The sequence below is a fragment of the Sebastes umbrosus genome, chromosome 2 (assembly GCF_015220745.1).
Source record: "Sebastes umbrosus isolate fSebUmb1 chromosome 2, fSebUmb1.pri, whole genome shotgun sequence".
In the NCBI taxonomy this organism is placed as follows: domain Eukaryota; kingdom Metazoa; phylum Chordata; class Actinopteri; order Perciformes; family Sebastidae; genus Sebastes; species Sebastes umbrosus.
This window is the reverse complement of record NC_051270.1, coordinates 967,456-981,454: the sequence shown is the minus strand read 5'-3', so window position 1 is coordinate 981,454 and position 13,999 is coordinate 967,456. Positions and strand designations below refer to the sequence as shown.

Genomic DNA, 13,999 nt, shown 5'->3' with positions numbered 1-13,999 from the left:
TACACGGCGTTGTCCCTTATCCTGAAGAGACCTTTCATACTTTATATGTTATTGTGTTCTGGTCTGTCAACACAGCTGTTGCAAACACTGCTCATTGTTTTTCCACTTCCCTCCAGCTGTGAGAAGCTCTGTGTGTTTTATTGTGGACGTCAACACCTCACACAAATTTAGCACCCATGCTGACATTTTTAATTATACTTCATTTGTAAGTCTGTAATTTTTCCAGTGTGAACATACTAGTGAAATATGATGATGAGGATGAGGATATAAAACTCAGTTGGGTCACAGACAAACATTTGAGCCCTGAATGGGAAAAGCACGATCACGTTTAATCACATTATACTGTGTGAAAGTCAGCTGGACCGTGACTGAGGGTCACTCCAGGTTAGGCATAATTTGGAAGTCTGCGATGACGCAATAAATTGGACAATTTAACTTCCTGGAAAACAGTGAACCCTGCACATAAATTAATAAAGCATTCACAAGTTTTTATTAAAACTGGCACCGTTGCATCATTGTCTCTTTAAAGGCAAAGATTCACCCCTGAGGGATGAGTCAACAATGGGAATAAAGAAACATATGACGAATGTATGATAAAGTGCATAAAAAAACTAAAAGTCTTCATTGGCACAAGAGATAAATAAAAAGGGCTACAGAAAATACAATATTAACTAGTTTGCACACAGATAACTGCATCTCCTGGTTATTTAATAGAGAGTTAATTTACAATCAATTTGGAGCATCTGAAGCTAGGAATGACTAGCAGTCACTGAGTTGGAGTCAGTTTTAATAGGAACATATAGAAGAGTGTCATCTGCATAGCAACGGATTAACACATGTATGGCTGTGGGCCAAGTCACACCAGAAAGTGGCACAGCAAAGTTCCTCAACACGTTCTCATGAAATATGAACTCTGGAAGTTTGGTGACGTAGTTACTGCTCACAGGGCTCGTTGATGAACCACTGTAGCTGGAGAGCTAACTGCTAAGGATGAGCACGAGGCAGGACAACAACAGCAAGTTTGCTCTCGTGGGGAAAAAAATAATTGTCATATTGTTATAATAAATGTTTTATTTTGAGTGTAGGTGTTGCATAAATACGAGTAGCCCATAATTGCTAAAGTTAGACCAAATTAAATGGAAGAAGTACTCAGATCTATACTTAAGTTAAAGTAGTAATACCATACTCGGTTGCAAGTAAAAGTCCTGCATTCAAAATATTACTCAAGTAAGAGTATTGGCATCAAAATATACGTAAAGTACCAAAAGTAAAAGTATTTATGCAGAACTGCCCATTTCAGAATAATATATATATTATATTATTGGATTATAATTATTGATGCATTAATGTGTTCAACACTTTAATATTGCAGCTGATAAAAGTGGAGCTGATTTTGATTACTTTATAGACTGCCGGGTAGCTTAGTGTCCTTAGGTGTTATTGTTAACATTGATTACATTCAGCCACTACATGTCGCATTCTCCCTCCCCCTCTTTTCACTGCATTTACTTCACAACAAGTGGTTGCCAGGCACTTACCGTCAATCTCAGCCATTTATCCGGGGGGGAGGGTTGTTGTTGTTTTTTTCTCAGGAAAAGCCATACCTTTATTCAACACCTTTCTAAAGGTTCTGTGGATGTATTATCTTTTTTAAAATATTTTATTATTATTTTAGCAATAACCCCGTTGACTTATTTTAATCATTAAGTACAAGTACTTTAAAATTGTACTTAAGTACAGTACTTGTAAATGTACTGAGTTATATTCCACCACTGTCAACATAATAATAATTTTTCTAAATTGGTAACTAACTAAACTAATATTTTCAACATCGTAATTCTGGAGGGTAAACAATAGTTTTTTAGGTACACGTTTCAATTAGTCAATGATTAAGACATGAAATGACTGTAAATAAGGTGCCAGAGTGTATAAAAAGCTTCAAATCTTGTCTAAGCTCACTAGCGCGGTCGCTAATAGGACAATAAGCTGACACATTTTATTCAAAAAATGTTTTGATTCTTGGCTCATAACTGCCTGAAAACCATTCCTCTGTGGAGCTGCTTGGACTTTGACATCAGAGGGTTATATAAAAGTGGATGGTGCAACACAGCTAATAAGCTACAATAGATGTGTCAACGTTCACCAAAGTTGAACTTGACCTGAAATCATTGCACTGATTTGCTTTGATTCCACTGAAATAAATTGATTTTTGCTGTAACGTTTCTCTGCTTCCATTCTGTGAGCAAGAGAGAGAGAAAAGAGTGGGACCTTGAATAAAGCCCTGAGGGGCCCCAGAGGCCAAGTCTGACAACACAAGTGTTAAATGGAAATGAATTACATTTTTCTCAAAAGAAAAATGTGTAAAGATTAAAATAACATTTATTTCTTCTATTTGATGAGAGGTTAAGGGGTCATTGGTTTTCTTTTTTATGCACAAATAACCCTGAAAATGTCCTGGACTGGTGGAAATACGACTACAGCAGTAGTATTTCAAAAACATATATACTATATTAGTCCCTGAAGAGAAGGAAAGCATCTCTCTACACTTAGAATATATTTTTTCCTCATATGTTTCATTATAAATCCAAGGTGATAAAGTGTGGGAACTGTCCTGCTTTTCATAGCAGCAGCCTCTTTGGCAGATGCGCACAGGTCATTAAAGTGTCCAATCGAATGATTTATGGAAGCAGAATGGGCCATAAGTCAACTAGGCAAAGGCCAATGAAAGATTAATAACTGATTAGCTATTAAATAATTCAGGAGCGGATGATCTGGTTGTGCTGCAAAATATCAACTTTCAAAAGAAACGATCACACCGATATTAAGTATTAATGAGCACAGAGCATTCATATTGAAAGAAGAACAGCAAAATGAAATATATATTTAGTATCACACATAATAACCACACAGCAATGTTAAACAGTAGTAAAATACATATTTATAATAAAAGTTTGTCGCAATGTTTACCACCACAGAAGTTAAAAAGATGCTGCTATATTTAGGCCAGATAGTTCATGATGTTCCAGCAGTTCTTTGTTATTTCAACACTTGAACAAACCTTTCCTTCATCTCACCTGATCTTGAATGTGGTGAGTACAATATTGTTAGATATAAATGAGTGACAAAACTATGACAATAAGACTCAAGTTGTATTAAACTGGAATTACCCATTAGGGAAATGATGCTTCTGCCAGCAGGTTGGAGTTTGTATCCGTAAGCTGCTCACGTTAGCGTTCTGTACCATCGGCACTGAGCAAAAGCACAAACCAGATTCATCCTCAGACTGTCAGTGAATTAGATCCCCGGACGGCAATTGGAACGTCTCTAGTGTCTCTTTGGAGAGTTAAAACAGTCTCACTGCAGAGCAGCGTCCAGGCAAATAACACATCCAGTCAGTGACAAGACCAAGAGTCTACAGTCCTGCTAGTGCTCACAATGACCATGCTAACATGCTCATGTTTAAGTATAATGTTTACCATGTTCACCACTAAACTGTTATCAGGTCATCAGCCTGGGTCAAAAGAGGCCTGCCACACAAGAAGCTATTCTGTTTGTGTTGAAAAGGTAAAGCTTCATTCAGTTAAACAACGTGTTAGAACGTGTTGCTTTTAAGTTTCGCTTCACTTTTACAACGTAGTAGGCATAGTAGGCCCCTAATGGCCCACATCTATGAGGCTTATAACGGCTGATAACGCACATTTCATGAGCTGATAACAGTCGAGTATCTTAATCTAACGTGTTAGCATGCTAACATTTGCTAATTAGCACTAAACACAGAGTACAGCTGAGGCTGATGGGAATATTATTAGCTCTGCAGGTATTTGGTCATAAAGCAAAGTATTGGACCATTAAAACGTTGACCTGATGTTGGCGTCCTCTGGGAACTATGAACCATGAATGTCTGTACAAACTTGTATGCCAATCCATCCAATAGTTGTTGAGAATGTTCAGTCTGGACCAAAGTGGTGGACCGACTGACATTCCCATCCCTAGATCCACGCTGATTGCCAGTTTTAAAATAGAAGTCGACACTGAACATAAATAATCTCTGAATCAGGGCAATTAGTTTGTGAACAACCAATAGCCAGCTGCATTTAGTCAGTCTATGAGTTAGACCCTGTCCAGGCGTATACAGATATTTTTAAAAACGTGTATTTTCCTCTACGTTTTGGCCTCTCGTCCACACGAGCCTTTGGGTCACGAAAACAGATATTTTTGAAAACGCCTTACAAGGTGCAGATTTTTGAAAACTCTGGACGTGTAAAACAGAGCGTTTGGGAAACGATGGCGTCCTCTCCTCATTTCGTGCCCATATTTGCTTTGTGTAATGAGCATGAGCCAGAAACAATAACAAAGATGGCAGACTACCAGCTTTTTAACGTTTTGTTAGCTGAATGACCTCCCTTTCCTCATTTATGCATGTAAAGAGACAGTTGATGACGGGAGAGTGATGACAGTCATGCAGTTTGAACATCGAATTGAACTGACTGTAATGAAGCCGAAGGGAGAAGGGTGGTAACTAAATTCCTTGACCTTTTAACTTGTGATCACTTGTGATGACATGTAAATATTACGGCGAAGGTTGTGTGGACAGATTTATGTTTTTGTAAACGGAGGGGAAAGTATCCATTTTTAAAAATATCTTTGTACGTGTAGACAGAGTAACAAAAATAAGTCCTGACTCTGTGAAGAGCCAGTGACCCAGAGAGACATGTCAACATCTTTAATATGTCTTCCTGGAGGCTTTGTACTCTGAAAACTCTCCTGAGAATCCATCTCTCTGCACACCGAACAGCTTCGAGTTGTTAATAAAAAGAGAAGTGCAACAGTTTCTCAACAAAATAATGGCGAGTGCAGAGGCGGGCTGAAGTCCACAGGTCAGAAAGAGGCCAGACAGGATGCACAACCTCCTGAGACTCTCTGAACCGCCTCGGCAGTCATCTCTGAATCATCACGTATACTTTCATGGACAGTCCTCCTGTGCCCTGAAAGCTCACAGTTGAACTCCATGACCACAACAGAAAAGAAAGTATCTGATTACATGCTCTTCTGTTTATAACTTCATGATATCTCCACGCCAGCGACAGACGTAGCCGGAGGCATTATGTTTTCAGGTTGTCCGTCCATACGTCCCATTTTCGTGAATGTAATTTCTTCAAGAATTCATATGCTAATTATGACAATTTCACTCAAATGTCTAACAAGATAAAATGATGAAGTGATGACATTTTGGACAGACATGGATGTAAACTGTCGGAGGCATAGAACCACAAGGCGGTAATTCTAGTTTGGTTTCAGTTTCATTTTGGTTTCCACCTCCGTGACCATCATTAATCACCCAGCGCTGACGTTTAAAGCCTCCGCTCAGGAATATTCTCAGTGTGAAATTAAGTAGATGACCCAGAGAGGTCCTCGGTGTCAGGCAGGTTCCTCCTCAGATATACAGCTTTAGGTCACAGAGGCCAAACCACTCAGGTGATTTATGGTGTCAATTTCTAACCAAACTCCTCCCCGCAGCCTCTGCCCCGCTCGGAGAGGAAGGACATTTTCAACCCTCGCCAGCACCGCTAGGATCACGTATTGGGCCTGTTACGTTTTCCGATTAGTCCAGGGCAGGAGTGTCAAACATACGGCCCGAGGGCCAGAACTGGCCCACCAAGAGTCCAATCCGGCCCACAGGATGACTTTGCAAAGTGTAAAAATTGCAGAGATTTATGAGATTTTAATTTTTTCAAGCCTCACTTTTGAGATACTTTGTCACATTTATGACATTTTATGGGAATTATGTCCAAATTTAAGTAAAAAAAAGTCAACATTTTGACATAGTAAGTCAAGTTATTGATATGTAGTCAAATTTATGACTTTCTAAGTCAGAATAATGACCTTTCACACCAAAACTGAGATACTAAAGGATTTTTTTCATTAATTGTGGAAGTTTTCAGGATGTACTTGTACTTCTTTACACTAACATGAATGGAAAATGTGGAGGTGTTACTATGGTGGTGGTTACTATGCAGTGGTTTTACTGGTCCGGCCCACTGGACATCAAACTGGACTATATGTGGCCCCTGAACTAAATGAGTCTGACACCCCTGGTCCAGGGGATGAGGGGAGTAACAATACAACAAACAGTAGTGTTTAGTGATGTCTGATGTGATTGTGTAACTGTACTGGAAACCAATTTCCCCACTGGGAAGAATAAAGTAAACTTAACATTACCGTAGTTTTGTTGTGTGGCTAGCAAATGACATGTGAAAAGCTGAAAGTGCGTCCTCCTGACGCGCGTAATGTCCGTGTAATGTCGTGCTATTTATACGCCTACCCGTGAGACCAGGTTACATTTATCTGTGTCCATCTCAACTAATGCCCACAGAGGCACGCTGCGTTTTGGTTCGCTTATAAACGGTCCGAGACCGCCTCTTGTAAGCAGTCTCGGACCGTATGAATACTGCGTTCACAGCGGGCCAAATGAACAGCACCAGAGTTTGATTAAAACGGACTAAATGTTGGCTTGTGCGGATGTTTCCATGGCGTACAAATGACATGCGGAAAGGTTCTGTGCGTCCTCATGACACACAGAATGTAATGTTGTGGTATTTATACACCTTCCTGCGAGACCGGGTTGTGCTATTAGTCAGTTAGACACAATACATGGGGAAATAGGGTCCAGGTTGTTTAACCATTTAACCCCCAGCTCCTGATGAGAGATGGAGCTCCGATGTGCTCAATCAACTCGCTGCGACGGTGAGCAGGGCGGTATACCTGGGGAGAGACACATGAGAGAGAAAACACAAAACACACCCAGCATGTAACGGGACCATTATCACCACATGTGGGCCCAACTGCTTTAAAATGTCTCCCATACATCACCCAGAGCGGGGAACACACACAGGGGTGAAAAGGCACATTACATGGAGCGAGGCAGTAAGAGGCTGAATGTCGGAACAGGAGAGGAAGTCAAGTCGAGTCAGTTTGATTTATATAGCCAGTATATCACAAATCACATTTACCTCTAGGGGTTTTACAATCTGTAGAGCAGATTTCACCCCCTGCACACCCTCTGTCCTCACACCATCCATTCAGATCAGGAGAAAACTCCCTAAAAAAACTTTTAATGGGGAAGAAAATGGAAGAAACCTCAGAAAGAGCAACAGAGGAGGGATCCTCCCTGGACAGATGGACGTACAGACGTACATTCAGGAAAGTCTTTTTTTAATTGTACACTTGGATGAGCTTGAATACACAAACACAGCAGGAGCACTTGGAGACGCCCAGACAGCGTCCATGTTGAATGTTATCAGACCATTAAATAGCCGTTATCAGTCGTTTTCACTACCATTATAATGCTTCAGACGGGGCACCTACCGGCACGTTATGAAAGTGAAACGGTTGCAGTTTTAAACACATGGTTAACATTGTGAATTGAAACCAAACTACTTGTTTAGGTTTAGGAAAAGATTGTGGATTGGGTTAAAATGAGTAGAGTTTAGTAGGTACGGAAGTTACGTTAACTTAGGCGGGATATGAAAAGCGGTCTCCTGGGTGAAACACGTTCTCATCCCAACTACCCTCAGCATCACTTTTCGGTCGCATGCTTAAAGGGACTGTTTGTAAGAATCATAATGTCTTGTTAACAGCTTCACCTGTGTCCGTTAAGTCAACTAAAGTCAGCGTCCTGTTGCTGGCGCTTGTGCTCGCTCTACATAAACATGAAGGAGCATCACTCAACACAGTGAGGAGACACACGTCAGCTAAAAGCACAATATCACTCTATATTCCAGCTGCTTGGCAGTAATGTTAGCTGACCAGACGAAGGTCTCTCCATGAATCACTGCTGATCCTAGTGTTGGCTTTTCCCGCCTCAGCCTCCCGACCGCGGCCGGAGGGAACGGGGGAGACGACGGAGTTTTGGTCGGAGACGATAACGTTTCTCTCTGCAGAGCCCCGTCACTTCACAAGACACGGGAAACCTCTGTTGGTCTGGAGGAGCTGCAGCAGTTATTTCTGCACAAACGTCCACTGTACATTCACTAGATATTCTCAGAGCTAAACTAACTCTTCTGCAGTGTGGAGTGAGCACCAGGTTGGGCTTAAAACTATTACGTTTGTACAGTGAAAAGGAAACTGAACGTTATGAACACGGGACTTGTGTTTGTTGGACCCATCCACTTCCCCTCCCACCCGCCCCGCGCTCTTTCACTTTTTAATCTACGTCACCACAGCTCTTTCTCTGAGCGTTTACTGTTGCAATTCTGACGGCTGTGACAAAGCGTCGGTTTTGGAAACCCTAGGAATGAGAACGGGTTTTGTAAGTCCCGTGTTTGTTTGACCCCTCCACCCACCCTGACCTCATCCCTATGCAGACTTTGAAGCTCTTTATACTACGTCACCTGACTTCCTCCGTTGCTCCCGTCATAAATACTATGGCCACTAGAGGTCGGTGCCTGCTTTGTTTCCTGCCTGCTGCCTCAACACCCACTTACTCACTTCGTAGGCACCAAAACGCCATGAACTTTCCGTTATCCCTCATGCTCTTATATTGTTTTATTAATTACTTATTTTGCACCTTGTAATCCTCATGCTCCTAAACTGTCTTAACGGTCTTAAGTTGTTTTTATTAATTGTCTTAAATTCCTAATAAGAATGTCAGATGTTGATTACTGTGAATGTTTGACACATTTCAGGATTATATATATATTTATATTATTAACATAAATATCCACAACTCCAGTATAAAGCTGAATAACTGAAGACGGAGCTGAGCTGAGAAGTATCTCTGTTGTTGTTGGTCTCTGCTCGTCTTCATCGCCGTTTCTCATCCTAACATCCATCCTCACAAATGTGCACCTTCTTGCACAATCCTCTGTGATGACAAAGCAAGGCTGCCGTCTCCATATTTAATCTCGGCTATAAAAGTGTCAACACGTTCATCTGTCAAAGTCCCTCTACGCAGTATCAGAGGGTTGGAAGTTCATCCGTCAAGTTCAAGTAAAAACAAATGGACTTCTCTCATCTCAAAGGACAATTCTGGAAAAACTGTCACTGTGACGAAGACAATGATAATTAATGACCCTCATGATGAAATGTGATATGTTACTCGTGACGTGTTTTAATGGGGAATAAATGTTTTTTGTTCTGTCTCATGGGAGAGAATGTTGCTTTCTGTCTGGTGTTTCTGGAGTATTTCATCTGCTTCCATCATGGTTCTCTTGATGTGAGACTCGATGAAGAACAGAGTAAATGTTCTCTTGAATGAACGGGAGTTTAACAAGTTTGATGTAACGCCAGTTCATTTTCTTTTCTACCTTTACATCATCCTCATTTCAAGTTTCCCTGAGACCAATTAAGTTGCCATCGGTGATATCTGTGAGATTCATTCCACTTTTGTTGTGTCTTTTATATTCGCCTCTGTGATACAGTACAAACTCGTAAATTAATCCTCGGTTGAGTCGCTGTGAGCTGGCCTCAGGAGAGATCTGCCAAGTTGTGCTAAATAACCAGACGCCGGACTCAGCAGAGAAACGTTTCGATGCACTATGGACGTCGTGCCGCAGTAACGCTTGACTCCTTTCTGACCCCGAAGTCTGACTTTTAATCTGTGCCCAGAAGGCTTTGACTGTTCCCTGACATTTACCATCGCGCCGTCACCTCATAAAACTGAAAAGGGGCCTAGTTACTGGCTCTCAGCAATCAATAGCCAGTTAGTTCATCCTGCAGCAGAGGCCCAGTAAAAAGGAGGCGTCTGTATAATAATGGCATGAAGGAATCATTTCTGTAGGTTATAAAATGTAAACAGGAGCAGCAGGAAGGAGCTCTGCTGGTGGTTGATATGAATTCAGTGTTTTAGTTAAAAGGTAGTTGAAGGAGAAAAGCACAGATAATATAAGATATTCCTTTTTTAGTCCCACAGGGGGGAAATTTGCAGAAAGGTAGTAGAGGGCTCATCCGGGATCAACCATCACATAATAATAACCACATTACTGGGGCTTTTCCTTTGGCTTGACGCAGAACATCTGAAAACGCAGATGCTTTTTAACGCCACTAATTTCTTTAACGCATTTACACAATCTGCAATTTTTATGTTGTGACGGCTCAGTTTTAAAGCTAGAGTGAAGACACTGGTATCATATAAAACTAGTAAACCTGATGAATCCATCGGTACCAACCAGGTCATACTAGCTTGTCGTGAAGGAGGCTTAATAACGCTCCAAACTTACACTACAGTCATGTCCAAGAGTCTCCCCTTTACAGACATGCCCACTTTATGATAATCATATGCAGTTTGGGGCAAGTCATAGTCAAGTCAGCACACTGACACACTGACAGCTGTTGTTGCCTGTTGGGCTGCAGTTTGCCATGTTATGATTGGAGCATATTGTTTTATGCTAAATGCAGTACCTGTGAGGGTTTCTGGATCAATATCTGTCATTGATTTGTGTTGATAACTGATTTAAAATAATAAATATATACATACATTTCCATATAGCAGCATATTAGCCCACTCCCATGTTGATAAGAGGATTAAATACTTGACTAAGCTCCTCTTTAAGGTTCATTTTGAACAGATAAAAAATGTACAATTAATCATGATTAAATATTTTAATCGATTGACAGCCCTAATCAAAATACAATTTAAAAAGCATTTGTTCAGTTCTCACTCAAGCATGATGAGTTCTGATATTTACAACAATAAATTGAAAGAAGCAGAGGAGACAGGTGTAAAAAAAAAAAGGTGTGAAAAATTGCCATAAATCAAAAGAAATGTGGGAGATATGTGAGCCCGAGAGGAAACCAGGAGAGGGCAAATGAAAAATGGGATTCTCCCGGGAAAATTGTGAGGATTGGCAAGTATGCTAGTAGTGCTATGGAGCAATGTTTTGCAGTGGATCCACATTTTCTAGTCTAGTTAGTGTGATAATCAGCTCTGCTTATGGTTTCGGTGGCAGTAACATGTCAAATGTAAGGGAAGAAGGAGCTTTTTAATTGTTTTACATGCATTCAACACATGTGTTAGCTCTTATGAATACACACAATGTGTTTAGATGAGAAATACTGGATGTAAACAACATTTGTGTTGACTGGATATGATGAAATCTGTGAACGAGAGAAGCTTCAACAGCGGGAGGAAACTGGCCCCAGCGTTTCTACATTTCCATCTGTATTTTCAGTTTTCAGTACGAGGTTGTATGCTGATTGCAGAAACTGAGCCGTGGATTGGAAACACTTGACACCAGCGTCGGGGGCTCAGCTGGTAATCAGACGGGCGAAGGCCGGCGCTGCATGGAGAGGCTCCACTGCAGAGACCGTGGAAAGAAATTCACCATCAAATGCTGTCAAAGCTTCTGTTCTTTCTTTCTCTTAACGGCTTTTCCCTTTTTTTAAAATGCAGTGAATCAACTGAACAGCGAGCAGCCAAAAGCTTGTCATTATCCTCTCGTCGCATCACCTGAACTGTGGAGTACTGGAGCAGATAATAAGCAGCTGAGGTGCCTCTTAGACTGAAACTCAGAGGTTCAGCTGAAAGTGGTTGATGATTTATTTTCCACCATCACTTGCCCTCCGTCTCCTCCTGTGAGTCTGGACGATGAGCGGTGTGTTGGAGTCGGAGCTGACTGGAGGAAACGACCAAAGAGAGTTTAAATACAGCAGTCTAATGTTCATGACATTAACAAAATCACCCAGACTCAGCAGTCTCATCTGACAGATCCTTACACCTTGGAGAAGTGTGTGGAGGACGGAACCTGTCAAAATGAAAAATAAATGAATAAATGATTTGATAAATAAATAAATAAATAAATACCTAAATAAATATATAAATATGTTATTAAATGTTGTGAAAAACATATTAAAAATAAGTGTAGCTATTAATTAATTGATAAAATGTGACATTAATTGATATTTTGGTTTTCATGTGCTTTTTTTATTTATTTAGTTTTGTATTAATTCCATTATTTATTCACAATTCTGTTTCATTTTCCCTTTCATTTTTTTACATTATTTATTTATTTATATTTGCATTCGTTTTTTTATTTATTTCTGTATTTTTATATTTATCTTTTATTTATTTAATTTTGTATTTATTTTTAAATGTATGTATTTATTTATGTATTCATGCATTTATTTATTTCAACCCTTATTTATTTTCACAAACTTATTTATTTCTCTCTTTACACATTTATTTATGCATTTCTGCCTCATTATGCAAATGAGGGGGCTGTGCAAAAATAAATACATTAAAAAATAATACAAATAAATACATAAATAATTAAAAGGGAAAATTAAATAGAAAAGCAAGTAAATAAGGTAATTAATAAATAAAGTAAAATAAATAGAAAAATAATAATAAAATAAATTAAAACAGAAATATCAATTTATGTCACATTTTATCAATTAATTAATGGCCATTATTTATTTTAAATATAATTTTTGCTACATTGTATGACATATTTATTCATTTATTTATTTTTTTATTTTGCCAGGTTCCATCCCCCATAGAGGTGATGAGTCACAGACTCACATCAGATTGTTTAAACATGAAAATCTCACATTCAGAGGACTAAACAAGGAATTTTTTCTTAGCTCCATACATGTGTACATAGATTTATTGATACTCTTCACATCATTATTGAAGATATATTTTTTATTTAGCCTTTTTTTAACCTCCCTCCTGATTGGCCATTGCCACCGGCCACAGACACCGTCCAGATTAAACCTGATTTTATGCCGGATCAGTCGCTCAGTTTGAGGTCATGATGTGCGATTAATTACCTGAATGATCAACAGTCTGCTTGGCAGACGATCAGTTGGATTTCTGTTCTGGCAGGTCAGAAATGTTGATGAGTGTCTGCAGTTTGATCTGATCTCCCACATGGCTGCTGTCAAAAGATCCATTATGAACTGTGTTGAGCTTGTTTCAATGTTAACGCAGTAATATTCCTCACGCTGTGGCTGAAACTGGAGAGACTGAGCTGTGATATTGAACTGAACTTGGCTGCAGATCAGACGGATCAGACTGTCTGCATCTTCCAGATCCATATCTTGTTATTTTTATTCTTACTTTCTCTCTATGTCTACATTGTTGAGGATGTACTCGTCTTGTTTGAATAAACTTTATTGGATTTACCAGTGGAAAAATCGATGGAGGGTTCAGTGTGAGCTCCACGTCGTGACTGAGTGTGAGCATAGAAGTCGTGCAGATAGGTCAATTAAAAGATGTAGGATGGTTTAACAACATATAAGTTTTATATAAAATGTACAGTGTCGGCTCAGCATTAGTGGGACTCTGGGAAGTACACATTGTGTTTATCAAAGGAAGGATGGAGTTTTTACTTAAAGAATAACTTACGTGCTGAAAAGCAGTGTTCTTCTGCCCCCTCTGATTCAACGTTTAAGACTGTAACCACACCCAACAGTGATCATAACGTCCTGGAGTACACCTGTACATCAAGGTGAATAATTAAACCACTGAAGGTCGGCAAAAACTAGATGATCCAACTCGTCCTTCATACCTCGTCCCATGCCCAGATTCTCTACATTTCCTGCAGCAATCAGCTGTTATCAAGCTCAGCCTAGCCACCTGAGCCTAGTTACACACAGGGTGAAGCCACCAGCTGGTTGGTTTATTTCTAATATAATCACTAAAGATGGTTGCATAATAATTCATCCTAGCATGGAGGAGTTTTTTAATAATTGCTAACCTTGAAGCCGTTGACTGTTTAAATGTTTGCTGTGTCATTGCTTCATGTTTTTAAGACAGGTTTCAGTCTAATGCTCCACTTTCTGGTCTTCCTGACCCCCATGCATTGGTTCAGTCCAATCAGGGTGGGGCCAAAAGGGGGTATATAAAGCCATGCAGGCGTTAACTGTGGGGGAGTTGCTGTCGGGGACAGTTTGCATTGAGGAAGTGTGATTTCAGTTATTTTTCCAGCTTATTTGCTCTTTAAATGTTCTGGGACTTTTGTTCTTCTCCTTCATTTGGATTTTTGGTTAATAAATCTAC

The 13,999-nt window shown here is 39.8% G+C and overlaps 1 long non-coding RNA gene across 2 annotated transcripts; it reads right to left on the bottom strand.

Moving 5' to 3' along the window:
- Positions 1-10,614: 10,614 nt before the first annotated feature.
- Positions 10,615-13,550, bottom strand: LOC119477456. Of its 2 annotated transcripts, XR_005204235.1 has the most exons (4): positions 13,346-13,550; positions 12,769-12,875; positions 11,713-11,741; positions 10,615-11,612 (listed from the first exon to the last, which is right to left on the bottom strand). It is a non-coding gene; the product is annotated as an uncharacterized LOC119477456 (long non-coding RNA). The 2 variants fall into 2 exon arrangements; XR_005204234.1 differs by having other exon boundaries at positions 10,615-11,741; positions 13,346-13,549.
- Positions 13,551-13,999: the final 449 nt, after the last annotated feature.